The sequence below is a fragment of the Aedes albopictus genome, chromosome 1, assembly GCF_035046485.1.
Source record: "Aedes albopictus strain Foshan chromosome 1, AalbF5, whole genome shotgun sequence".
NCBI lineage: Eukaryota > Metazoa > Arthropoda > Insecta > Diptera > Culicidae > Aedes > Aedes albopictus.
In genome coordinates this window covers 164602040-164629659 of record NC_085136.1, presented here as the reverse complement: position 1 = coordinate 164629659, position 27620 = coordinate 164602040, and the positions used below count along the sequence as shown (strand labels likewise).

Here is a 27620-nt window from a genome sequence, read left to right as displayed (position 1 = left end):
TAAAAAAAATCATAATATTAACCAAAAAATACTTAAAATAGAAAAACTATTTTATTGCCTTGTTTCTAACTTTGCGCATGCTTTCATTCATTTATTTAGTTAACATCAAATTCATGATAATACTGAATCAACAATTTGCCGCCATAATACTCGATTTGCAGCTGCAGCTCTCCAACGTCGGTCACGCCCAACACTCGCCAGATCACGCTCCACCTGGTCCGCCCATCGTGCTCTCTGCGCTCCACGCCTTCTTGTACCAACCGGATGGTTAGCAAACACCAACTTTGCAGGGTTGTTGTCCGGCATTCTTGCAACATGCCCTGCCCACCGTCTCCTTCCGGCTTTGGCTACCTTCTGGATGCTGGGTTCGCCATAAAGTGCAGCGAGCTCGTGGTTCATTCTTCTCCGCCACACACCGTTCTCCTGCACGGTGCTTATGCGCATGCTTATGAATTGCTAAAAAAAGGCATAAAAATACTATTATTTAATGTTTCCCCATTCAACTAAAGTTATACAGGTAGTGTGCCCTTAACTGATCTTTGTTTAAATATTTTGTCCTACGAGGCAGGGGGGACGGAGGCCTCCGGCAGTTCTTGAATTCGTCTGCAGTTCGTATTAGGCACCTACCATGTGAACAATCCAAACTTCATGAGGGGTTTTACAGTGGCTAGAGACACTAGCGTGCGCAGGGTTCTTGCTTAGGGGGGGCACTACAATGATGGTGCAATATATGATCATGGTGCAAAATAGAATCATGGTATTACACGCAATATAAATTCCGAAGAAGGGGTTTAAACATGCAGTGGTGCCTACATCGCCAAGTACTGAAGAAGGCTTGGGATGGTGATGATTTCAAGGCAATGCGAAACTTTAATATGAAGTCATTATCTCGACTCTTATGGTATTTTATAAACGTATCCCATACAATGGAAAATATCCAGATAATTATCAATTATATAAAAAAAAAAAATGTCGTTATATGGAAGAATTCCAATCTTGGACAATTAGTGATGTTAGAATGAGAGAAAACTTCATAGATTGAGTCAGAATTCCTTGATAGAAAATTTAGATCGCAATCCTTGTTGCAATCTACAGAGATTCCTCCACGGATGCGTGCATGAATTCCTCTACTGCCTATGATCGCATAATTGTCCCATATGAATAGGAAACCCAGCAAAGATAGGACTGATATGCGATCATGGGTAGTCTAGGAGTTCCACAGAAAACACTTCAAGCAATTCTTCCAAGATGCATCCAGGGATTTTTTTTCCAGGAATTCCTCCACGGATTCTCCGTGAACTCTTCCAGAAATTCCGCGAGGAATTCCTTCAGGGAATCCTCCACGGAATCCTCCAGGAATTTCCCCAGAACTTTTTTCCAGGAAGCCTCATATATTTCTCCAGATATTTATCAAATAATTCCTACAGAAATTCCTTCAGCAAATACACCACGAATTTCTCCAGAGATTTCTCTTGAAATTTCTTCTAGGAAAAATCCTTTAGGAATGTCTGGCAGAATTTCCCGAATATTTGCTCCAGGGATTCCTGCAATTGCGGCACGGATTCCTCTAGAAAATCCTAAAGGAATTACTCACAGTTGTCTAACAGGAGTTCTTTGAGAAGTTCCTCCAAGGATTCATCCATGGATTTCTCCAGAAAATTATCTAAGAAATTCTCAAGGAATTTCTTCAGGAATTCCCCAAAAGTTTCATCCATAAATTTCTTCAGAAAATCCTTCTAAAATTTCTCTAGAATTTTTTTCAGAAATTTCTCGGGGAAGAACTTCAGAAATTCTTCCAGGAATTCCTTCAGAAAATCCTCTAGGAATTCCTCCACGGATTTTTGCCAGAATTTCTCCAGATAATCCTAAAGGAATGTCTCCCAGAACTCTTCCAAGAATTCATCCAGGAATTCCTGGAGGAATTCCACGAGGAATTTCTCCAGAAAATCCTCCACGGATATCTCCAACATTTTTTCCAAGAATTCCTCTAGGGATTCATTACTGAATTTCTTCAGACGTTTCTCAAAAATATTCTGCAGGGATTCATTGAAGAATTTCTTCAGAGACTCATCAAAAAATTCCTCCAAGTATTCCTTTAAAAATTCTTCGAGGAGTTCCTTCAGGTATCCCTCTATGTCCTCTAAGATGCCTTCAGAGATTTCTTCCAGGAATTCCTCCAAGGATTCCTCAAGAAAACCCTAAAGGAGTTTCTCTAGGAACACTTCCAGCAATTCCTCGAGGAATTTCTCCAGAGAATCCTCCACGGATTCCTCCAGGAAATTTTCCAGAATTTCTCCAGGGATTCATTAATGAATTTCTTCAGAAAATCATCAAAAAGTCCTCCAGAAATTCCTTCAGAAATTCTTCGAGGAGTTCCTTCAGACATTCCTCCAGAAATTTCTCCAGGAATTCTCATATATTTCTCCAGAAATTTCTCAAATAATTCCTCTAATAAATAGTTTCTCCTAGGAAAAATATTTTAGGAATGTCTGCCAGAATTTCTTTAATATTTCCTACACGGATACCTCCAGGAGTTGCTCCACGGATTCCTCCAGAAAATCCTAAAGGAATTTCTCACTGAACTCTTCCAAAGAACCCTAAAGAAATGTCTCCAGAAACTCTACCAAGAATTCCTCGATTTCTCCAGGGAATCCTCCACGGATTCCTCCAGGAATTTCTTCGGGAATCCCTCCAGGAATTCATTAATGAATTTCTTCAGAAATTCTTTGGAAAATTCCTCAAGAAATCCCTTCAGGTACTCCTTTAGAAATTTCCTTCAGACATTCCTGCAAGATGCCTCCAGGGATTTCCTCCAGGAATTCCTTCATGGATTGCTCCAGAAAAACCTAAAGGAATTTCTCCCGGAACTCTTCCAGGAATTCTTCCAAGGATTTCTCCAGAAAATCCTAAAAGAATTTCCACCGGAGCTCTTCCAGGAGTACCTCCTGGAATTCCTCGAGAAATTTCTCCAAGGATTCCTTCATGAAGTCCTGCAGGCATTCTCCAGAAATACCCCCAGGAATTCCTCCACGAATTCCCCCAGAAAACCCTCTAGGAATTTCTGCCAGAATTCCTCCAGAGAATTCTAAAGGAATGTCTCCTGCAACTCTTCCAAGAATTCCTTCAGAGATACCTTCATGGATTCTTCCATGAATTTCTACAGGAATTCTTCCAGGATTTCCTTCACTGCCGGTGGAAGCATAATTGTCACATGTGCATTTTTGGCAATATTGAGATTTTGCAGCCCATGTATCATGGTGTACTATCATATAGGGAAATAAAAATAGGTAGTTTGTTCCGAAAATTGTTGAAAAAATGCAACGCCGATTTGTAACATTCTGAAAAGTGGACGCATAAACGTCACGTTTCATTGGAAATCGTATGAAATTTTAAAATCGCTCTAAAACAAAAATTAGTGCTTAAATTTAAAATTGATTAATGTTAGAGCACGATTCGGCATTTATGCTTCATAGTTGAGACAATTTACTTTTTCGAACTTTGGACGCGATTTTCTCGATTGTCCGTTGTTGCATATGTGACCGGCAGTTCAGAAATTTCTTCATGGATTTTTCCAGGAATATCTTCAAGGATTCCTCCGAGAATTACTTCACGGATTCCTCCAGATAATCCTTAGCCCTTCAGCACGCGCGCTGTTGTAAAAAGTACAACACTACCAAAAACCTCGCTCGTCGTATACAACGCGAGCGCGGTGCAGTTTCGGTTGCTTGATGGCGCGCGTCCTGGAAGGTTAATTAATTTCTCACGGAACACTTCTAGAAATTCCTCCATGGAAATCCTACAGGAATTCCTCCAGAAATTTCTCTAGGAATTATTGTCAGTTCCTCCAATATTTTCTTTAGGGATTCTTCTAGAAATTCTTCCACGGATTCCTCCAGGAAATCTAAAGGAATTTCTTCCTGAACTTTTCCGGGACTTCCTCTAGGAATTTCTTCGGGAATCCCTCCTGGGATCCATCCATGAGTTTCTTCAGAAATTCCCCAAAAAAATCCTTCAGAAATTCCTCCAGGAAGTCATATTTGTCTAGAAATTCCCTAAACAATCCTCCAGGATTCCTCTTGTTATTCCTTCACGAATTTCTCCAAAAAATTCTTCAAGAATTTCCCTAGAAATATCTTTCGGAATGCAAGCAAGGATTCCTCCAGGAATTTCTCCAGGGATTCCTCAAGGAATTCCTTAGGTGTTCCTCCAGAAAATTCTCCAGGCATTTCTACAGGAATTTCTCCAGGAATTCCTCAAGGAAGCCTCAAATATTTCTCCAAAAAACCTTAAAGAATTCCTTCGAGAATTCCTCCAAAACTGCCTTCTGAAATACTTCCAGGAATTTCTACAGGGATTTCATCAGAAATTTCTGCAGGGATTTCTCCTCGAATTTCTCCAGAAAATTATAGTGAAATTTCTCCCGGAACTCTTCCAGGAATTCCTCGAGAAATTCCTCTAGGGATTCCTCCATGGATTTCTACAGGAATTTTTTTCAGGTTTTTTTTCTGGAATTTCTCCAGGAATTTTATTAGAAATTTCTCCTGGGATAACTCCAGGAATTTCTCTAGGTATTTCTTAAGAAAAGCCTTTACGAATTTCTCCAGAGATTCCTTCACGGATTTCTCCATAAAATTATAAAAAAAAATTCCTGGAACTTTAGGAATTCCTCGAGAAATTTCTCCAGGGATTCCTCCATGGAGTTCTCCATATTTTTTTCCAGGAAATTCTCCAGGAATTTCTTCACGAATTGCTCCAGGGATTCATCAATGAATTTCTTCAGATATTTCTAAAAAATCCCTCCAGAAATCTTTCAGAAATTCCTCGAGGAGTTCCTTCAATCATTGCTCCGGGAAGCAGCAAATATTTTTACAGAAATTCCACAAAGAGTACATCCAGGAATTTCTCTAGAAATTCTTCTAGGATTTCCTGCATATTTTGTTCAGGAATTTTTCCATAAAAACCTCTAGGAAATTTAAGAAAGATTCGTCTAGGTATTTCTTCTAAAATTTCTCCATGGAATTATCCAGGCGATTCTCCAGAGATTCCTCCAGAGATTATTCCTGGGCTGCAAAACGGTGAGTTGATAAGGAGAGTTCCTCCAGGGATACTACGAAAAATTTCTGCTGGAATTCTTCATGGATTTCTCTTGAAATTTCTCCGGAAATATATTTTAAAATTTCTTCTCGGATTCCATCAGGAATTTCTCCTAGGATTACAGCACGGATTTCTCCAGGTATTTATCAAAACTTTCTGCAGGGCTTAAAAGGATTCCTCCATGAACTCTTCCAGGAATTCCTCTATGGATTCCTCCAAGAAATTCTTCAAGAATTCCTTTAGGAATTTCTCAAGCGTTTCCTCATGAAATTCCTCCAAGGAACTCCTTTAAACATTTCTCCAGCAATTCTTTTAATAGTTCCTCCTGGAAATTCTACATGAATTTCTCTAGACTCCACCAACAGTTTTTGAGAGATTCCTTCAAAAATTCTTTCAAGCACTCCTTTAGTAATGCCTCCAGGGAATCCTCCAGAAGGTCCTTCAGGGATTCCTCCTAAAATTCCCCAGGGATTTCTCAAGGTGGTAGAGTGATTCTCAAAATGATCAACGGAATGCTATTTTGATACGCGAATTACAAAAATGGTATAAAATTCAATTGTGGCGTATAAGGTGCCTGGATGATACAATGAATACCTTGAGGAGCACCAAGAAGGTGCATGTAATTTTAAAAAAGGTGTGTGATGTGAGTATGGTGCATTATATACCTTAATGATCAAGGGAACGTCAAGATAGTGCATGCGTGGCAAGTAATTGCGATTTGATATATAGAATGCTTAGTTAAAGCAGAGGATTTGGAGAAGGTGTTAAAATAGTTGCTGCATAAAAATCGGCAGCCTATTTATTGCACCCATAAAGAATCCCATAAATCCCATAAAGAATCCTAAAGAGTACCAGAAATTTTCAGTGATCTGGCAAATTTTCTAAAAATTATAGAAAATATTCTCAATCATTTACAGAGATCAATAGCATTTCGGAATATTTTTAAATAATTCCTGAGAATCTCTTAATTTCTTAATTCTCAGAACTTCCCAGTCTTCTAAGATGTATTCTAGAAATTATAGAAAATGTTCCTAATCATTTACAGAGATCAATAGCATTAGGGAATATTTTTAAATAATTCCTGAGAATCCCTGAAGATTACCAAAAATTTTCAGTGATCTGATAAATATACTAAAAACTATAGAAAATATTCTCATATCAGTAGCATTACGGAATATTTTTAAATAATTCCTGCGATTAAGAGATTTCTCAGAGATTCCCAGTCTAGAAATTATAGAAAATGTTCCTAATCATTTACAGAGATCAATAGCATTACGGAATATTTTTTAATAATTCCTGAGAATCCCTGATGATTACCAGAAATTTTCAGTGATCTGGTAAATATTCTTCACATGTGCATTTTTGGCAATATTGAGATTTTGCAGCCCATGTATCATGGTGTACTATCATATAGGGAAATAAAAATAGGTAGTTTGTTCCGAAAATTGTTGAAAAAATGCAACGCCGATTTGTAACATTCTGAAAAGTGGACGCATAAACGTCACGTTTCATTGGAAATCGTATGAAATTTTAAAATCGCTCTAAAACAAAAATTAGTGCTTAAATTTAAAGTTGATTAATGTTAGAGCACGATTCGGCATTTATGCTTCATAGTTGAGACAATTTACTTTTTCGAACTTTGGACGCGATTTTCTCGATTGTCCGTTGTTGCATATGTGACCGGCAGTTCAGAAATTTCTTCATGGATTTTTCCAGGAATATCTTCAAGGATTCCTCCGAGAATTACTTCACGGATTCCTCCAGATAATCCTTAGCCCTTCAGCACGCGCGCTGTTGTAAAAAGTACAACACTACCAAAAACCTCGCTCGTCGTATACAACGCGAGCGCGGTGCAGTTTCGGTTGCTTGATGGCGCGCGTCCTGGAAGGTTAATTAATTTCTCACGGAACACTTCTAGAAATTCCTCCATGGAAATCCTACAGGAATTCCTCCAGAAATTTCTCTAGGAATTATTGTCAGTTCCTCCAATATTTTCTTTAGGGATTCTTCTAGAAATTCTTCCACGGATTCCTCCAGGAAATCTAAAGGAATTTCTTCCTGAACTTTTCCGGGACTTCCTCTAGGAATTTCTTCGGGAATCCCTCCTGGGATCCATCCATGAGTTTCTTCAGAAATTCCCCAAAAAAATCCTTCAGAAATTCCTCCAGGAAGTCATATTTGTCTAGAAATTCCCTAAACAATCCTCCAGGATTCCTCTTGTTATTCCTTCACGAATTTCTCCAAAAAATTCTTCAAGAATTTCCCTAGAAATATCTTTCGGAATGCAAGCAAGGATTCCTCCAGGAATTTCTCCAGGGATTCCTCAAGGAATTCCTTAGGTGTTCCTCCAGAAAATTCTCCAGGCATTTCTACAGGAATTTCTCCAGGAATTCCTCAAGGAAGCCTCAAATATCTAGAAAATATTCTCAATCATTTACAGAGATCAATAGCATAACGGAATATTTTTAAATAATTCCTGAGAATCTCTTAAGATTCTCAGACATTCCTAGTCTTCTGGGGTGTATTCTGGAAACTATAGGAAATATTCTAAATCATTAACAGAGACAGTTGCATTACAAAATATTTTTAAATAATTCCTAAGAATCCTGAAGAGTACCAGAAATTTTCAGTGATCTGGCAAATTTTCTAAAAATTATAGAAAATATTCTCAATCATTTAAAGAGATCAGTAGCATTACGGAATATTTTTAAATAATTCCTGCGAATCTCTTAAGTTTCTCAGCGATTCCCAGTCTTCCAAGATGTATTCTAGAAATTATAGAAAATGTTCCTAATCATTTACAGAGATCAATAAGCATTACGGAATATTTTTTAATAATTCCTGAGAATCCCTGATGATTACCAGAAATTTTCAGTGATCTGGTAAATATTCTAAAAATTATAGAAAATATTCTCAATCATTTACAGAGATTAGTAGCATTACGGAATATTTTTAAATAATTCCTGAGAATCTCTTAAGTTTCTCAGAGATTCCCAGTCTTCTAAGATGTATTCTAGAAATTATAGAAAATGTTCCTAATTATTTACAGAGATCAATAGCATTAGGGAATATTTTTTAATAATTTCTGAGAATCCCTGATGATTACCAGAAATTTTCAGTGATCTGGTAAATATTCTAGAAATTATAGAAAATATTCTCAATAATTTACAGCGATCAATAGCATTACGGAATATTTTTAAGTAATTCCTGAGAATCTCTTAAGATTCTCAGACATTCCTAGTCTTCTGGGATGTATTCTGAAAACTATAGGAAATATTCTAAATCATTAACAGAGACAGTTGCATTACAAAATATTTTTAAATAATTCCTAAGAATCCTGAAGAGTACCAGAAATTTTCAGTGATCTGGCAAATTTTCTAAAAATTATAGAAAATATTCTCAATCATTTAAAGAGATCAGAAGCATTACGGAATATTTTCAAATAATTCCTGCGAATCTCTTAATTTTCTCAGCGATTCCCAGTCTTCTAAGATGTATTCTAGAAATTATAGAAAATGTTCCTAATCATTTACAGAGATCAATAGCATTAGGGAATATTTTTTAATAATTGCTGAGAATCCCTGATGATTACCAGAAATTTTCAGTGATCTGGTAAATATTCTAAAAATTATAGAAAATATTCTCAAAAATTTACAGAGATCAATAGCATTACGGAATATTTTTAAGTAATTCCTGAGAATCTCTTAAGATTCTCAGACATTCCTAGTTTTCTGGGATGTATTCTGGAAACTATAGGAAATATTCTAAATCATTAACAGAGACAGTTGCATTACAAAATATTTTTAAATAATTCCTAAGAATCCTGAAGAGTACCAGAAATTTTCAGTGATCTGGCAAATTTTCAAAAAAATATAGAAAATATTCTCAATCATTTAAAGAGATCAGTAGCATTACGGAATATTTTTAAATAATTCCTGCAAATCTCTTAAGTTTCTCAGAGATTCCCAGTCTTCTAAGATGTATTCTAGAAATTATAGAAAATGTTCCTAATCATTTACAGCGATCAATAGCATTAGGAAACATTTTTTAATAATTCCTGAGAATCCCTGAAGATTATCAGAAATTTTCAGTGATGTGGTAAATATTCTAAAAATTATAGAAGATATTCTCAATCATTTACAGAGCTCAGTAGCGTTACGGAATATTTTTAAATAATTCCTGAGAATCTCTTAAGTTTCTCAGAGATTCCCAGTCTTCTAAGATGTATTCTAGAAATTATAGAAAATGTTCCTAATTATTTACAGAGATCAATAGCATTAGGGAATATTTTTTAATAATTCCTGAGAATCCCTGATAATTACCAGAAATTTTCAGTGATCTGGTAAATATTCTAAAAAATTTAGAAAATATTCTCAATAATTTACAGAGATCAATAGCATTACGGAATATTTTTTCGTAATTCCTGAGAATCTCTTAAGATTCTCAGACATTCCTGGTCTTCTGGTTTCTCAGAGATTCCGAGTCTTCTAAGATGTATTCTAGAAATTATAGAAAATGCTCCTAATCATTTACAGAGATCAATAGCATTACGGAATATTTTTAAATAATTCTTGAGAATCTCTTAAGATTCTCAGACATTCCTAGTTTTCTGGGATGTATTCTGGAAACTATAGGAAATATTCTAAATCATTAACAGAGACAGTTGCATTACGAAATATTTTTAAATAATTCCTAAGAATCCTGAAGAGTACCAGAAATTTTCAGTGATCTGGCAAATTTTCTAAAAATTATAGAAAATATTCTCAATCATTTAAAGAGATTAGTAGCATTACGGAATATTTTTAAATAATTCCTGCGAATCTCTTAAGTTTCTCAGCGATTCCCAGTCTTCTAAGATGTATTCTAGAAATTATAGAAAATGTTCCTAATCATTTACAGAGATCAATAGCATTTGGGAATATTTTTTAATGATTGCAGAGAATCCCTGATGATTACCAGAAATTTTCAGTAATCTGGTAAATATTCTAAAAATTATAGAAAATATTCTTAATCATTTACAGAGATCAATAGCATTACGGAATATTTTTAAATAATTCCTGAGAATCTCTTAAGATTCTCAGACATTCCTAGTCTTCTGGGATGTATTCTGGAAACTATAGGAAATATAGATCATTAACAGAGACAGTTGCATTACGAAATATTTTTAAATAATTTCTGAGAATCTCTTAAGATTCTCAGAAATTCCCAGTCTCCTAAAATGTATTCTAGAATTATAGAAAATGTTCCTAATCATTTACAGAGATCAATAGCATTAGGAAATGTTGTTTAATAATTCCTGAGAATCCCTGAAGATCACCAGAAATTTTCAGTGATCTGGTAAATATTTTAAAAATTTTAGAAAATATTCTCAATCATTTACAGAGATCAATAGCATTACGGAATATTTTTAAATAATTCCTGAGAATCTCTTAAGATTCTCAGACATTCCTAGTCTTCTGGGATGTATTCTGGAAACTATAGGAAATATTCTAAATTATTAACAGAGACAGTTGCATTACGAAATATTTTTAAATAATTTCTGAGAATCTCTTAAGATTCTCAGAAATTCCCAGTCTCCTAAAATGTATTCTAGAATTTTAGAAAATGTTCCTAATCATTTACAGAGATCAATAGCATTAGGAAATGTTGTTTAATAATTCCTGAGAATCCCTGAAGATCACCAGAAATTTTCAGTGATCTGGTAAATATTTTAAAAATTTTAGAAAATATTCTCAATCATTTATAGAGATCAGTAGCATTACGGAATATTTTTAAATAATTCCTGAGAATCTCTTAAGTTTCTCAGAGATTCCCAGTCTTCTTAGATGTATTCTGCCCCCTCCCAAAATTTAACCTTACATAGACGTTTAAAAAAATAAAATAGAGGGCACTATAGATGAAAACACTATATTTTTAAGTATGAGTGCCACGCAACGTTTGTCTATCAAAACTTATGAGAGTAATAAAATGTATTTGGTTATCTAAAGTTGACTAGTTTGTATGGGAAAACGGCTTTGGTGCATTTTTATTGTCCGATACTGTATATTATCTCTTTCATGACTGCATAAACTTAATGTAACATATTTTTAAGGTTTATTATTTCCAGTGCTTTATCTTTTTTTTGTAAATAAAAATTTGGTTCAATTTCAAGTAGGCTTAAGAATTTGAGATATTTTTTTAATGCAAATTATATCATTCTTGTTCACTACCACACAATAAAATTTCACATATTTTAAGTATCATATCAACAAATTACACATTTTAAAAATAATAAAAAGCATAAAATATATACAAATTCTTTGGAGACATATGTAGTGGCAATTTTACGTTTACGCATAACTTTTTAAATTTACTTTCAAGAAAACGGAAATAAAATCGTCCGTTTTGCATAGTATATTCTCGTGCATTAATTTTAAGATATATCAAACAGGTTTAGCTTAAAATGCATTTCTATTTTTTTTTTCTATAGGTACGGCGAGTTGATAACTATCAAGAGTAGTTTTAAAAATTTAAGTACTGCGGGATAGCCGGACAAGTCCTCTTGAAAATGTAATCTCAGCCTCTATTCGCTTATTTAAATTATATTTTGTTTTAATCACTTATTTAGGTGTTCTGATATCTGTAAAAGTTCAGATTACAGAAATTCAGCTGTTTGTCCAGTTTTTCTGTACCGAAGTTAAGCTTTACCGAAGTTTGTTAAAAATAAACAGATAATAATAAACGATCGGAATCAGGTAATTTGTTGCTGGTTTTTAGTATTTGTTTTAATTCAAACTACTGAACGTGGCGTGGGAATCTAACTGAAAAAAAAAACTGAAACTTCAAGTAAATAACAACTTGAATCCATTTGTTCTAAAAAACACGAGACAAATGCAAAATTTATCCAGCATATTAAAATTCGATTGGAAATTATTATTATCAGAATCGTTTCCAGAACACAGAAAGTAATTTCAATATTCGATACACTCCGGACTGATACTGATAATAATCACGATTAAGAATCAAGGAGAAATATGATTTCTTCAAATACCTCTGCTTGTTTTTATGAAAGTTTTTGCAAATTTTGAAACTTATCAAAAAATATCATTAGACATTTTTGTACAACATCGCTGAAGCTTTCGCGACGCACCGAAATTCAGCCCGCGACCCACCAGTGGGTCACGACTCATTGTTTGAGAAACGCTGGTGTATAGTAAACCTGGTCCGCTATACAGCGCACCACTTCCGAAGTTAGGTCTGACGCACGTATTTGGAGAAAAATCCAACTTCGCTAGTCCAAAAATTCCGGGTTTTAACTGCACGGAGAATGATGTCGTATACCTACCACAATTGGTTCCACTGGTCGACACTAACGGTGTGTACAGATCAAACACTTGAAAATAAAATTAGTTTTAAACAATTGAAGTAAATTCTCCCAATAGGGAATTCTTACCTTCACAACAGCGTTTTCTGGTCGGTTCACCGCCACTGCCAGCAGCACCAAACAACTACAGCAGCTTCGAGATGATGCCAGTCACAGTTCTTTGCGAACTCTCCGTCGCACATGATCAGATCAGATACGCTCCCAGCCATCCTGCTTCACTTTCTCCAAGAATGCCGCAATATTATCTGGATCGAAAATTTCAGTCGTTCCCCCCGTAGCCGTATCGAAGCTCTCCGGAGGTTCTTTTTCCCGGTGTTCCAGGATTCTACCCCGGCCACCTTGATTTTCTGTGTTTCAAGCAGCAGAATCGTTCAATATTATGTAAACATGCAAAGTTGTTGACAACTCGTTTGACAGTTCGCTCATTTCGCCCGTTCAAGGGGTTAACCAACGCAAGCATATTACAGAAAACGAGAGGGGCTTGCAAAAGGGTGAAAACGAAAGTGGTACCGAAAAAAACGATTACTGCTCCGTCTGTATCTTCGTCGGTGGTATTAGCATCAAGCGAGTCGCACAAATTCGTAGGTGTTGCAGTCCTTGAATGAGAGTTGCCTTCTTCCCGTATTCTTTAGAAGAATACCTGAAAAAATGTCCCGGAAAATAAATATTCGAAAGATTTTCTGAAGAAACTTCCACAAAAGTTCCCTCAGGAATTTTCGAAGGAACTTTTGAAGATTTTGCGGAGGATCTTCCAGAAAAACCAGAGCAAAAAATTAAGAAGAATTTACGAAGACTTTTGGAAAACTTCCGAGAGAAACTCCTGACAGAATTTCCTGTAATACTTCAGGAAGATTTGCCTGAAAAAAATACAGAAGAACTTCCGGAAAAGAATGTAGAATTACCGCAAAATTTATTGGAAGAACCATCAAGAAAACTTCCGATAGAAACCCCAATAGAGTTTCAGCAGAATCCCACTGAAAATCCTAGAGTAAATCTTGGTAGAAGTCTTAGTGAAACTCCTAGAGAATTTCCCGGTGAAAATCCTAGGGTGAAAAGTGAACCCAATAGTATCTCCTAAAGGAATTAGGATCTATTAGAGGAATTCCCTATCTAAGAAAGATCCCGGAGCAACTTCCGGAAAAACTTTTGAAAAAATTCCCCGTAGAACCCCCAGCGAAATCCTAAGAGGAAATCCTAGTGGGGTTTCTAAAGAAATCACTAGTGAAACTTCTTGAGGAATTCTAGGTGAAACTCTTTGAGGAATACCCTAAAAAATTTCACTATGAATTCCCAGTAAAGCATCTGAAAGAATATCCGGCAGAATTTCTGGAGGATTCCACAATGGGAAGACCTTTTGGAGAAATTTTCTCAACAAATTATGACAATCATCGATTTAAAAACATTCTGTTCAATTAAAAATAATGTTGTACTTCTTTTAGAAGACTTGAATAGAAGTCACTGAAAGGGTGTTTCCCCTTGCAATTATTTTGTTATTAAAAAAATAAATTATAATTTGTACCTATTGCGAAAACTACAGAATATTTGGTCGGCGTTATGTCAGACTGGACCATCTGTTTTTCTATGATTTTGGGAAAATATCCTGCAAAGGCTTAGGATATCAAATCAAGCGCATTATTTTTTTTGGAAAACTATCATTCTTTTATGAAATGAAGCATCTGCATAAAAAATAACATCGAAAAATTCAGAGTTATGGAATTCCTTCGCTTATCTTTACCTGCCCAAAAAATCGCGTGGTCCACTCTGACTGAACGCCGACCATTTGTAATTCATTAAGTTTAAACTATACATAAAACATTGCTCAAGAAAAAAATCATTTTCAAAAAATCAAAAAAGGGATTTTTTTAGTTTTGTATACGTGGACATTGGGGGAGGGGGGTAGGGGTCAATTTAAAGTCCACACTTGTCCACGGGGAGGGGGGAGTGGGTCAAAAACCATGATTTTTCTATCCACGTGGTATATGGACGGCCCCTTTCAATATACATACAACGATCATCAGTCACGAGGTTGAAACTTACACTATTATCCATTTTAGTATTTGAGAATCAGTTGAACCCGTAGGCTAACGGAGCTTACATCAAAATTTCAACCCGAATAAAAATTTGCATTAGCCTGACATTTGATTTTGATGTGTACATCAACATCAAGTTTTAATGTACTTCTGTTGTTGAACATTAGCATACATTACGATTCAGATGTGTTTGTGCAAGGTAACATAATGTATACATCACGAAATCAAATGTGTTATGATGTCAAGAATATTATCCAGAACATCAAAACCTGACGTTTTCAAATGTTTTTTGACGTACAAAAACGTAAGATTTAAACGTTTTTCTGATGTATGTTGATGTAAAAAAACATAAGATTCAGACGTTCCCTGATGTATATTGATGATGTATGAAAACGTTACATTCTAACTTTTTTTTCTGATGTTTTGCGATGTATAGGGTAAAAAATATAATTTGGACAGGCACGGCGATGTATGTCTTGTTCCGGAAAGCCAATAGTGGTTTCTGCTTTTAGTAGTGTTGCGTGTACGTACACGCTGCATTACACGAACACCTCTTGAGTTACTGGTTGAAAATAGTAAACAAAGATCAGCTGTTCCCAGCAAAATCAAATGGGCATATTTTCAACCAGTAGATTTGCATTAGTGTTCGTGAAACCGCGCTACGAAACCACTATAAAAGTAGATACTTCTCAATATCGATTATTGGATCAAGTAGACCCTATTCTGATGACCTGTTGAATATACGCTTAACAATTAAGAATTTACTTCAAAATTACCGAAAATGTAAATTGTTTCACTAAAACCCCTCAAATGCACAGGTATGCAAGATGACATACACTTCCCAGTCCAGTGGCGTAGCCAGAAATTGTCTCTGGGAGGGGTTTTCAATGGTCAATGATACATTTTTTGATTTAACACTTACATTTTGAACAGTAGTGAGCAATTGTGTTTGTGGTTTCAAAATAGCGGCGCAGCCGAAAAAATTTTTCTTCGCAACGCGCTTTACACTGAAAATTTGTTTCACAAATTTTGGCTCTAGGGGGGGGGGGGGGGGGGGGTTGTGGTTAACCCTAACATGTATGTGAGGGTGTCCAAAACATACATTCGGTGTCCAAAATGCAATTCTAACAGGCGATTGGAAATTGTGATTTTCTCAGCTTAAAATGCTTTTGTTAAGGTTTTTGTCACCAGGAACGCAAAATACAATCATATTATAAGCGTATTAGTAACTTTGCAAAATAATCAATTGCTTTCTATGGAAGCTAGGGGACCAAAATACATGATTTACCCTATTGGCAATGGCAAGTACAATGATGTACTATGCACCGGAAGTCGAGAAAATGTTCAATCGGGAAAGATCCTCGATCAGACCACGAGGAATTGAAGCCGTAATCATCTGATGGGGTATCTATATACTGCTTATTTATTACACTGCTCGACAAAATTTGGTGTTAAGGGGCCGTCCATATACCACGTGGACAACTTGGAGGGGGGAGGGGGTTTGAGAAAAGTCCACGCTTGTCCACGGAGAGGGGGGTGGGGGTTCTTCAAATGTCCACGTGGACAACATTGACATTAGAATTAAGAAAGAAAGATTTACAAACGAAACGAATTATGTCGCATTATTGATGAGATTTTCTTCAATAACAGTTCTTTACATTTCATTTTACCAAACATTGTTTTTTAGTTGGACGTAACTTTTTCAAAGAAATAAAATCACAATATTGTCTCATCGACTAAATTGTTTTAAATTATGACAACTTCTGATTCCTTACTTTTTTTCATCGAAGAATAATCTGGAGTGTAGACCATGCAAATGTTGGTGTTTCAGTTAGAAAGTTTTCATTGAAGTTCTGCTTGGGTTTCTCGAAGTTTAATATCAAATTTTGTTAATTACTTCGAAGTTTCAAAATACATGTAAAGGTTTGCAGGCTTATCTCGAACACTTTTTTGGGGCATTCCTTAAATTTAAGATGTTTTTATAGGATATTGAAATCTAAATCTCAGCAATATAAATTAGTATCGACTATACTCTATGTATGATCCAGTGAGCAATTTTCCGAAAAATTTTCACCGACTGGAGTGGGAATCAAACCCATCACATTCCAATAAACTTGAAGCTCAATTAAAAACAATGTTTTTGTTAAAAAATAATTAATATTATTATTATTTTATTATTAATTATATTTAAGGCAATGTTCACGAAGAAAAAGAAAACGTAATTAAAAACTTTTAACTTTTCCATTTATTTTGGAAATATATGTTAAAAAAAAACATTTTTTTTTCGGATGTCCACGTGGACATTGGGGGAGGGGGGTAGGGGTAAATGAAAAGTCCACGCTTGTCCACGGGGAGGGGGGAGGGGGTCAAAAACCATGAATTTTCTGTCCACGTGGTATATGGACGGCCCCTTATGGGATGAGAAAAAAAATAACAGGGGTTTGGGACCCTAGAAGTGTCATAGTGAAAGAATTTTTAAAAAATATTGGACCGGGCCTTCACAGTTTAAAACCGAAGTTTGTATGGAGAACTTGGGGTGTTCAATTGATATGTGCATTAGAGCGTGCCGTGCATATTTTTAGGCGTTTTCGGTATTTGGGTTGGTTTCGTTATTGTCTAACGCCTAAATATATGCACAGCGTGTTCTAATGCGCATATCAATTGAACACCCCAAGTTCTCCATACAAACTTCGGTTTTAAACTGTGAAGGCCCGGTCAAATATTTTTTAAAAATTCTTTCACTATGACACTTCTAGGGTCCCAAACCCATGTTATTTTTTTTCTCATCCCATAACAAAATTTAGTGTTGAACGGTGTCATTATACTGGTGCTTCTAGCTCATTTTTTTGAGGTTCAATCGCGTATAACGCTTTACGGAGCCGAAAATACTGGTGCTTCATATTTGCCATAAACAACAGACGAAGCGTTAATTGACTTTTTTTTTCATGAGTGCCAAGTAATGAAATTCTTTTCTGAACAATTTATTGCAAAACAAAATCTTTCCATTCAATAGCTGCTCCGCAAAATAAAAAACAAAAATGCTGCAGCGGAAACCATCATTTTGTTGTGTTGTTGGAATGTCATCGTATGTCCAAGTGTGCTGATTTTTCTTCACATTTTTTAGTGATTTAGATGTTGCACACAGAAAGGACAAAACGTCCATCCACCGGTTGAATACTCCTTGCGCTGTCAAAGACGTTGTTGTTTTCAAGGAGTTGAAAAGCTCCAGCCTCCACTGGACGAAAACCCCCGCCGTACGGAGAATGATTTGTTATTCAATGCGATACAGATCCGCAGAATCCGAATTATGAATGAATTTGCAGCAGAATGATTTCGCTGCCTTCTACTATATAGAAATCATCCTGTTATGAAATTAAAACTGACACAATTAATGAATGATTTTTTGCTTAAGGTTTGTTGTGAATGATTATCATCACAAAACCATCGGAAAACATTTACCTCTGTGCCTCATACAGAAAATTATTCAATTACCAAACGAAAATCCCCGCTGTCCAACAAATGAATCCTCATTCAACCGTGTACTCAATCGCTGATTCCTAAAATTGAATGACAATTACCATCGAATGATTTTCAAAATGATTATGACAGTTTTTTTGTTTATCTCTGGAATGATAATAGTTTTAAAATAAGCTGCATATATTTCGTGTTATCTCCATTACGAAAATCATTCTATTTTTGTTCCACTTTTCATTTTGCTGTTGTCGCGCTATTTTTACCCATCTCTGTTAGAAAAAAAATAATCTACAGTTAAAATAGTCCAAAGCCACAAGAAGTAGTCTCTTGATAAATATTCTAACACGTTTTGGTGAGTTCCTCTGGATTATTTTTTTAAATGTATAATATTGATAGTTGTTTCTCTTTGTTTTCAGAGAGCCTCCGTGGCAAGCCGTTTTAAGTGGCACCGCTTTGTAGAAGGAGGAAATTGCAGCGATAATTCCATAAGTAAAATATTGTAGTGAGAGTGCCATGTTTGAAATGTCGGATTATAGTTATGTTAAGGGTAATTAAATAAAAAGATTATTTCTGATTTTTTTTTGTTTTACACAATTTTTGTGATTTCTCATAAATTCTGGCAAAATCTAATATCACAACCGCTCCAACTAGTTTGAGTGAAAATTGTATGTCTCAAGTTAGTTGGAATGGTTGTGATTTTTTTTTTGCCAGAATGTTTTAAAATAATTGAATCCAGAGTTATTGACCTCTCCCATACCAGCAATATTTAATTTTTAAAATTATTTTCATTCATAATGCATCCGCTGTGTTGAACGAGTTTTGAATAACAATCATCCATACCAAGATTTGTTTTGATCTTGAATTGGGTTTTTAAATTAAGAAAAATATATAAATTTTTTGATTTCATACGAAAGAGCACCTTTTTCTGAGCCACTATGATTTTTTTCAGATTTTTAGAACTTTATTTTGGTACCTAAAATCAATTTCATAGAGATTTTTTGAAATCACCTTTTGACAGCTGGGTAACTGTTTGACAGCTCCATCCAGTACAAAATGCGACGAGGGGTGATTCGACAAATCGCTCCCATACAAACTTCAAATTGATTTTTAAATAGGTTCCTGGGCACCAAAATTCATGAAAATTTGGATTTCGGCTCAGTTTCGCATGCAGATTCAGAATATGAAATTATCTCAACACCGCTAAAGAAGCCAATTGTATGACCATAATACCAACCTTGGAATGATTGTCATATCTTCTATTTTGTTTCTGTTAAATCGTCGATTGAATGAGCACCGTCTTCAAATCATCTTATATTAGGCATGGGGCTCGGATGAGGCCATTTTCATTCAATTTTTGGCGGGAATTTTTGTTCAGTGTCTCTTCTTTGCAAAATCAACCAATGTCAGATACAAGTGATTGTTATGCAGTATGGACTTATCCACCGATGAACCGAATTCATCGCGGTCCGAGAATTTTGACACTAGAGCGGGGCCGTTCCAATCAGAATTGGACGATTCTGATTGGAACAGACCCCGCTCTAGTGTCAAAATTCTCGGACCGCGATGAATTTGGTTCATCGGTGGATAAGTCCATTGGAACAATCACCTTCTTGTGCTTCAATGAGCGCTTGCACACTGACGGCATCGGCCCATAGAGCCGTCCTAAAGACGCTATATGCAAAGACACGAAATGTTCCAATTGGAATTCCAAATTTACTGTCAATGTCATTCCAATCGAGCAGGAGACCTGTCAAACGCGCTTTAAAGGCATTGCTCGGATGCATCATCGTCATGATGCGAGAATCATCATCATCAGTAACAATCATCAGATTTCGTGTTTTTAGCATAGTGTCTTTAAGCCGTCCTTGCTCTCAAAAAAAAAAAAAAAATCTGAGGGCAATGTTTACAAATCGTACACGGAGAAACTGAAAAATTCAAAATTAGGTACTTTTAAACTCAATTTTGAGTTATTTTTCATCTCCTTTCTCATGCGCTCTTTCTGTTGTTGTCAGAGAGTGAAGAGAGAAGCAGCCCAACTTTTGCAGTTCCGTGCGTCAAGGGAAGATTCAAATATTACGTCCATCGTTTTTTTAGGTTTTCTAGACCCCCCCTCCCCCCTCTGTCACGCACTTTTCCTATACCCAATACACGTACTGTCACACTTTTCTAGACCCCCCCTCCCCCAAATGTTGGACGTAATTTTTGAACGTTCCCCAAGCCAACACTGAGTTTCTAGCACAGTACTCAAATTTGAGTGAATACAACCTAGTCAAAATTTCGGTTGGGTGGAAAAAACTTAAAATTAGGTATTTTTTTCACATGGAAGCAAGCGGGAACAACCCAACAAAAACATCGGTTCCATCAACTCAAAATTGGCTTGACGCACGCAACCCCGAAGTTGGGTGGAAAGAACTCATTTTTGGGTAGTTTCGTCTCTCCGTGTATGAGAAATCGATAAGGTTAGGTTTTAGCTGCAAGCCTCTATATGTGTTCCACTGTTTTTAAATGTTGCGCCGAAGTTTGGCTATCCATTCGAAATTTTCGAAGAGCCCAAATCCATATAGGGTCTTGTACCATTTGGGCAGGTGTACCTATTTTGGGCACTTGCCGCTATAACTAAGTAAATTTCAAACGAATTGAATTGAATTTTTGTACAGAGCTAGGCACGTGCAGTATCTAACTCTATACAAAAACTAAAATCAATCGGTTTGAAATTGACTTAGTTATAGCAGCAAGTGCCCAAAATAGGTACACCTGCCCAAATGGTACAATACCCTAGCTGGCGCCCTTCATGGAACTCGCACATGTACGTGTCTTTTTTGTCCATTCCCACTGCAGCTAAAGCCGACTCAACGATAGACTCCGTATGATCAGCCAAGCATTGGATGTCCAGAATATCTAGTAAATGTATCCTTTCTCGATAGACCAGTCTACCAATGAAATATTGTTTTCCTGGAGCGTTTGAATCAAGCTTTGTTTTAAGTTCAATAAAGGTTATAATTGAAGGTTTGAGTTCGATGTCTTCCACACTTCTGTCGAACAACCGTGGACGATCTCGCTTGGGAACTCGTTTCCACTGCCATTCGGAATTTACTATATGAGCTTGCACAAATCGTATGTTTACAAATCGTATGAGAATTCGATGAGGTTAGGTTTTTGCTGCAAGCCTCTATCCTTTTCTGACATTCCCGAATTGCTTTTTGGAACATCACTTGCAATTGGCTTTCTAGGTATAGCTTTTCGGCCGGCAGTTCAGTCTGCTTTTTAGGATGGCATTTCTGTAACGTCTTGTTTCATCCTTTTTTGCCCTCACAAAGCGATCAACTGGGATCGGAAGTTTCCCCACATCCAATACCGCAGATCTTAATGCTTCCTTTTCTTCACACCAAACGCTTTCTATATTGCACAGCGCAACATTTTTTTGTCTCAAGAGCAAACTTATGTGTCTCTGAAGGATTTTGGGCCGCTGAATCCGAATCCGGGCTCAGATTTGCTCCAACACGTCACAATTTTGAGCTATACCTCAATTTATAGGGCAAAATATGCGATTTTGGGCATTTTTGACTGCAAGCCATTAAGCAAGGAAATATTTTTTTTAAGCAATCAAAAGGTTAATTGGTCAATTAACATCTAAATTAACGACTCATGCAAAATATTTCGTTTTACCTAATCAAATTTGATAGATTTAAGCATTTTATGTTAGTATGAAAACTTGCATGCAACTTTTGGAGGGTGACTTGTATGGGAAATGTCGTACCTATCATAAATCGCTTAAAGCTATCAAATTTGATTTGGTATAACGAAATATTTTGCATAAGTCGTTAATTTAGATGTTAATTGACCAATTATCCTTTTGATTGTTAAAAAAAATATTTCCTTGCTTAATGGCTTGCAGTCAAAAAAGCCCAAAATCGCATATTTCGCCCTATAAATTGAGGTATAGATCAAAATTGTGACGTGTTAGAGCAAATCTGAGCCCGGATTCGAATTCAGCGGCCCAAAATCCTTCGGAGACACATAAGTTTGCTCTTGAGACAGACAAGAAGTTAATTTTTGTTACGCTGTGTTGTTGGTGTTGAACCGAAACTTCGTTGGGAATTCTGTGTGCGAGGATGGTTTCAGTAAATGGCAAATGGCTGTCCACACAGGAACCAGTGCCATGTACTGCTTCAGCAACTCCAAAGTAAAATTTTGATTTTGTTTTGTCGTTTTACCATCAATTGCGTTTTTATAAATTGTCTTGGCATCTTTAAAAACGGCGACCGCTTGTAAATTGGATCGATCATTTTCTCAAACGTTTTTTCTTCGCAATCGTTAGCTTGCTGCATGAATGCGTTTGCTTCGTCATAGTTGAGATGCTTCAACGTTAGTTCAAAATTTGAGTCTGGATCACTCAAGACTTTCACCATCACTTCGAAATATTTTAAAACATCTGCATAAACTCGGCTGTGGACCATTGCCACGAAAATAACTTTTAGAACGGTTTTAATCTGAAATATATCGAAATAACAGTGACTTGAGTTTGGAGTAAAGAAAAACGCGGCTGAGGGGATTCACTAAAGGTTTTTTTTTTATCATCGTACAAATTGGTACAAAGGTTCTCAGAATTTAATGAATTGTTGTTGAGGAAAATCGGTTAGAAAAGTCGGAAATACTATTTACAAAAAAAATCTAAAAAAAAATAAATATGTTTGGATCTTGGTTTGGATGGAAATTTCATAATTTATATTCTGTGAAATTTTCAAGATGTGTTGTTTTTTCTTTCCGGAGTAATGATCATTTTTGAGCAAATTAATAATCAAGACGGTCGAAAATCAACCAACATCAAGTGTGTCCATCATAAAAACAAGTGAATTGTTACCTTACCTACATGTGTACGAAGATTTAGCAATGGATGAAGTAATTTTTTTATCAGAATTTACTTAAAATGTTGTAGTCGATTCGGGGCGAAATGAACACTGGCAATTACGAATGGATATACGCGCATTGCATACTGTTAGGCGTTTTAAAGAGTTTGGAAAAAGCAATCCGATTATTTTAGCCTAAAGTTTATTTAATTAACTTTGATGTTATGTAAACTCGTCTAAGAAGGAGTATTATATCTGTGGTATTGATCTCCGTAGGCAAATTACTTAACTGGTCGATGTAATCAAAGAATTAGCATAAAATATGCAGGGGTGTCCATTATTCCCCGATGAGTGTCCATTTCGCCCCGTACCTTTCCTGCCATCCCTGAAAAACACACGGTTTACAATTCATTATTTCTTCACAACAAAGGCATTATTCCTGCTGTAAATGATTGAAATACGTAGGAAACAAGTTAAAGTTTTAAGACAACTGATGATATGTTAAAAATTACTCTGTTATACAGGCCTAACGTTCTCATTTGCTTAGGGTGTCCATTATGCTCCTAATCCCCCTAATACTCCATCTTAGACGAGTTTACATAACATCAAAAGTAATTAAATAAACTTTAAGCTAAAATAATCGGATTGATTTTTTTTTCAAACTCTCTGCTCGATTCCGCGTTGTTGTTGAATAGGCCTGCCGAATTGGAAAACTATTTTACAAAGATACCGGAATTCGTCGTTATTTCCCCGTTTTGTCGCGTGTGCTTGTGTTTGCTTCGGAAAATCTGGTGCCTAAACGTTGACCTAACATAACCATTGCTTATTGGAATCGCCTGTCATTTTTTTTTCTTTTCCGCGTGTCATTCAATCGGGATAAAAATGGCTAGTTAAAAAGTGAATCCTGCAATGTTTCAATTAGATTTTGGCTGGAAAACTGAAAATTCGGCCGAGGATTCTGCCGGTGAAATGTTCGCGTGCCGTATTAGTGTTAAACAACGCGAGTTTTAATGAAGACCTATTTGGAACAGTTAAAACAACAGAGTTATTGACCGTCCAGTTCCAAACTGTTCACGACCGTTCGAAACAGTCGCCGTTTCAAACGGTCGGTGAAACAGTCGGTGACGGATTTGACAGCAGAAATGAGCGAGAAAGATTTCGCGCGCAAATGCGTTTTTAAAAACATTCAATTGGTGGAACAAGGACAGCTAACCGTTCACCCTGATCAGCTGTTGCCGGCAGCCAAGCCGCCAGCTTTTTGGCGCGGAAGTCGGGGGGTGTTCAGATGCAATGTTTATCACTCAACAAATTTATGAAAGTATTTTTTCCGCAATAAATGTTTTAAATGTTCTAAAGTAAGGTTTAATAAATGCAGGTTATATTATTTTCAGGATAATTGCTAATGTTTGTTATTCTGAAGACCTATAAGTTTGAAATAATGATGTGCTTGAACAAATTTGCTGATTAATTGGTTTCTGTAGAATACATCGAGGATCCCCTCGATATTCGACGACTGTTCTGAACAGTTTCACAAACAGTCGGGATAATCCAACTTTGAACTGAATACACAATATTGATAAAGTCGTGAACTCAGAGTGAGCAAAAAAATATAGCAAATGGAGAAGAACTTGTTTGCGTTTGAAAAAAAAAACATTGGGCGTTAAATTGGACCCATCGATAGATGGCAATCGTGGGCAAGCCTTAGGGCAAGTGCATTCACATACGATAAACCAATTTTTCTACCGTGGTCTGCGGAAAAATGAAAAGTGAATGGTGATTAGAAGTGCTATGGGTTCCGTCCAAGATTCCATCAATTGGACGTAAATAAGGCAGAGGATGAAGATGATTCAAATTATGGATTCCGGGAAAAAGCATCGATTTGGTGAGATCAAACCATTATATAATTATGTATTACAAATTTGGCATACATTGGGAATTCTTTGAATTTGATAAGTCATATGGCCAATTTTTGTGCACCGTACACCGGGTTTGGGGTGAAATTATGCTTTAGACAGACAATCTACCTGAAGCACCAAACACACCACCAGATAAATATCGGCCTGCTAGGATGTAGCATTTGGTACAATACATGTATATTTATTACCATGGTTCAATACATCCGCGGTATTGAGCATCAAACGTCAATGGATAGGATGAGGACAGTAACGGTTTTATCCTATTTTCAGTATTTTATAAGTATTAGACTATTACCAGAGCCTCTACCCTGGTCCAGAGGTAAAATTTATTTTGCATTTGTTTATAAGTATACTTATCATTTCAATATTCTTACAACACCAGTTCAGTACAATTTGTCATCATGAGTGTCGACTTGAAATATAACTTTAAAAAAATACAAGCGAATTAAAATAGGACTCATCTTGCATTTATGGTTCGTTGTGGTAATCGTCAGATCCAACAGGCTCAGGAAGAAATTGATTTGAGTAAATCATGATATGGCTTTTTGAAATGATCATTTCAAATTTCTTTGAAAGAATGGGTATTGTAGCAATTTTCTATTTTTGTTGTTTTTAGACTTATTATTTTGTATTCTGTACATTCGGGGAAGGGATCAGTATCCTTTTTTCTCGTTTCAGAGAGCGAGTAATGGCGCTTAAGCCTAGGCTTTGAAGCCAGGGCACATGGAGAAATGCCTGTGTCCCATCCCAGAAGAAGAAATGCCAACTATAACGGAGTGTGCATTAACCTTCTTAGCAGCACCACTCCCAACGATCTCATGTCCAAACACCATTCCCCTAAAACGAAACGGTTGGTACGGTTGTCCCCGTTTCTTCCTTCATTCAATTCAAAAAGGTTTGTCAATCATGTTATTCATAAGTGGATAACCTGATTGCCTTAAGTTTTTGAATTATCTTCCAATCCATTAGTCTGCACAGTGGGCCTGGCCGTTTTAATATTTGTGTCACATCATTTCTGATATGCTGCAAATATTAATGCTGACAAGAAAATATCAGAAGAAATTTTGATATTTCCAGGATGCTTTTCAATACTGGCTGTGCAAGCACTAGAATAGAATAGAATAGAATAGATTTTTTTTCAAACTCTCTAAAACGCCTAACAGTATGCAACGCGCGTACATCCATTCATACCTGCCAGTGTTAATTTCGCCCCGAATCGATTACAACATCGAATTTGCTATTTTGAGTAAATTTTGATTAAATACAAAATGCTTCAACCATTGCTAAATCTGCGTATACATGCAGATAAGCTAACAATTCACTTGTTTTTTATGGAGGACACTCGTAATACCTTAGTAATACCTTAGTTGCTGCTGCTTCAAAATTATAAGAAATCCACCATATGAAAAACATATTTCAATGATATTTTGGTTATTTTGAAGGAATATAAATGGTACCGTAATCCGGGGTCAAATTGATCACTTTAAAACAACTTTTGCGGATAACATCAATGCCTGTTCATATATTGCCAAAGAAATTTCTGTAAAACCAGTACCCTGTGGATCTCCATGGAACCATGTGACAGAATTTTGTTCAACAAATTTAAACTTTAAATTAAACAACTCCAAATACCAAAATTCTGGAAATGCCACTTTGGGGCGAAATTGATCGGTATACAATTAAGCATCGATTGGAAAAGAAATTTTCCTTATCCGCTTAATTTTGCTCTCCTAAAACCGAATAACGCGTCTAAAATCTTACAACTAGTGAATTTATTACTTTAAATGCAAAATAAAATTTTGAAATTTCCTCTTAAACGCCTAAAGGTAGACAATTTCATTTGAAATAAGTGATTTCTATCACAATAAACGACTATTTCCTCATAAAATAAACTTTTTACAACTATTTCTTGTTCTGATTAACTGCATAACATCCCAACCAAAGCTCCACAAAAATGTTAAAACAGCGAATTTACGGGAAGTCCTATTAGCAATTGATTGTTTAGTAGCAATGATTTCAGCTTAATGAGAAATACATTGCAAATTCCTTAAAAAATAAAGCAAAACTAACTTTTTTCTAAAAAAATGAAAGTCTACACTCATCTCTAGACATCTACGAATCAGATGACGTAAAAAGTTTAAGATCATTACGACGCTTAAGAGTTGCTAGTATGGAATTACAATGTAGTACTCTAGTGATCAATTTCACCCCGCTGATCAATTTGACCCCGGTTTACGGTACGTTTGAAAAATAGAACAATGGCTTGTTCCTTTACACTTATGCATTAAAAGTCCTCAGCGGTTAAAGGACGTGGATCTCATAATGATCAACTTCACCCCGCTGATCAACTACCCACCCCTCCCCCCCCCCCGATTACGGTACTTCTTAACCCCCTGGCCTAACGTAAAATACAATAATACTAGTACTAAACACTTTTCAGATGAAGTCATTTGAATTCCAACTACTGGACCCTTACTTAAAGGAAGGTTTTGCAATTTTTAAAAATTGCAATCATGGTACCGCTTTCGATTTTCAAATTTTAGTCTTCTGTTGTTTTGTTACTGTAACATGTTTGATTAAATATGTATCTTGCAATAATGTGGGTTCTTTTAAAACTGATCGATTTTGTAATATTCTTAATCCTAACTCACCCCTAACTCTTGGCTACTAACTACTCTAATAATATTATGTACAGGGAGGATCACGTATAAAGGGATCTAACAATTTGCCATTCCGGAACAAGAGCTCTTGCACGATGACGAATGGCAAAGTTTTCAAGCCTGGTTGCAATAGGGTCAAGACAAGCTAGTCGATGGACCTCGGTTGTCCTTGTATGGGGCGGCAGGTTGAAGATCATCTTCAGGAACTTATTCTGTGTAACCTGAAGCATCTGCAG

At 36.1% G+C, this 27620-nt stretch overlaps 1 long non-coding RNA gene across 1 annotated transcript; it reads right to left on the bottom strand.

Moving 5' to 3' along the window:
- Positions 1-64: 64 nt before the first annotated feature.
- Positions 65-13004, bottom strand: LOC115268358 (uncharacterized). Its single transcript, XR_009996830.1, has 3 exons — positions 12527-13004; positions 12419-12466; positions 65-456 (listed from the first exon to the last, which is right to left on the bottom strand). It is a non-coding gene; the product is annotated as an uncharacterized LOC115268358 (long non-coding RNA).
- Between the last annotated feature and the right edge of the window lie 14616 nt (positions 13005-27620).